At 39.9% G+C, this 1972-nt stretch overlaps 1 pseudogene; it reads right to left on the minus strand.

Annotated features, from left to right (window-relative positions):
- Window positions 1–591: 591 nt before the first annotated feature.
- Window positions 592–1972, minus strand: part of LOC101561073 — a 1767-nt pseudogene continuing 386 nt past the window's right edge.

Below are 1972 nucleotides of genomic sequence, written 5' to 3' on the forward strand. Positions count from 1 at the left end.
AGAATATTTTGCTGAGTTTACATACCTATAATATTCAAATAACAGAACTAAACAAAAAAGGGTATACAGATGAATATCCATTTTGTATCTGTGTATTCAAAATGGTTAGAATAGATATATACTTACATTCTCTTAATGAATAGAGGGATTTGTTCTAATAGCGTTTGTAAATAGGATGTCAAGTCCCCATCTTGTACCGCAATTTACCCCTAGGAAGAATGTATGTAATGTGTTAATTATTGAAACTGTCCTACTAATTTGATTTGAAACTGTCTCATTGCTATTTGTTTATCAATAAAATTATGGGAAATAAGTTGACTGAATAGCTTATATGAATGGTAGGATGAGACACTGCTTACATACATGTTGCAGGTCACACGCCTGGAGTTGTGAGGCAGTGGCGTGCAACTTTGGGTGATTGTAGCTGCGTTTCCACTGCAGATTCCAGATCACTTCCCTGCTTCTGTGTGTGCACAGTGATGAGTGGCAAAGCATGAAGACTGGCTGTTCCTGTCATTTGCTCTCTCCTGCTGTCCATCCCCTTCTGCTGCATCCCTAATGTGCACAATGAAAACTAGAAGTATAAAGTTATCACCCATCAGGAAAATCATAAAGTTGATTTTTTAAAAAAAGATATATTGTATGATGAAATGAGACGAGATTAATTTCTATCTTATCATGAATAGTTCCTTTTTGTCCTTCATCTTCTTCTCCTTCCTCTTCTTCCTCCTCTTCTTCCTCTTCACTATTTCCTGCCTCTTGGTCTGTGTTTGAACCACTGTCTCCTTCATCAAGTATTTCTTTCTTAATAGCTTTTTACCTTTCTTCATTCTCCATAAAATTAGGATCCATCTTGAACACATTGGGTTATCCTCCAAGGGAAGCATATGAGTGAACTGCTTGTCTTCTTCAACGAAGTCAAGTCCTTCTAGGATGACTGTGGTCCTTGAATCCATCCTTCCATACAGCAAATATCACTTCAATCATATGCTGAACTCTTTTGTCCATTTCAGATTCATGCATATTGTTTTGAAGGTTTTCAAATATTGCCTTAATTCCTCTTGGTGACACTTGTGTTAATTTGAGGCCACATGCAATAGCCACTTCAACACTATCATCTGTTGGTCTTTCCAAGAGCAAAGTGAGCATCTCTAAGCATAGAACTTCACATGCCACATTTTTTTCCTGCATTTTAAGGGTCTACAGCTGTTCAGGGTCTCACTACTAGACTGGACTCGCAGTGATTCTCATGTTTTTACAGCCTCCCAAGTGCTACGATTACAGGCACGTGCCACCATGACCACTCTCAATCACCATTTCAGTGCACCCTGGGGGTGCAGCCCCGGAGGGCAGGCCTGGGGACTGAACAATGGTCCCTGAACCTGAATGCAGGTGCTTTAGTCCACTGAGCTATTTGGCTGGCCTTAAGGCACCACATTTTTGTTAATAAGATGTGCTACAAATTTTGAAGCAGTCAGACAACTTTGTTTATCATTTCTTTGATAGCCTCTGCAAAAATTAAGAATTAACCTCTTGAAGATTGATTCTCCAATTTGTGGAAATTTTGAATTGATAATGGCCACCAATGCTGCATAAACATGTGTGAAGACTGCAAATGCATTCTGTGCTTGTAAAACAGATCTGGATAGCAGTCATCTTCCTCTGACTATATTTTCTTGAAGAAGCTCTTGGATAATAATACTTATATTGGAAATGTTAACTTTATTGATAAGACCATTGATTGACTTCTTTAAGGCCTCCCAGCTCATCCTCTGGTATGTTAAGCTGTTTTTATCTGAAATCTGCTCTTGCAGCATCCTGAGCTTTGAAGGAGGAATGTATGCTCCACCAGTGCCAGTAAGGAGCAGGTCCAGGTCAGCTTTCTGCTGAACCCTGGTGTGCTGAGGCATCTGGGCTCTTCTCTCTCTCTCTCTCTCTCTCTCTCTCTCTCTCTCTCTCTCTCTCTCTCTCT

The sequence above is a fragment of the Octodon degus genome, unplaced genomic scaffold (genome assembly GCF_000260255.1).
Source record: "Octodon degus isolate 3935 unplaced genomic scaffold, OctDeg1.0 scaffold00157, whole genome shotgun sequence".
NCBI lineage: Eukaryota > Metazoa > Chordata > Mammalia > Rodentia > Octodontidae > Octodon > Octodon degus.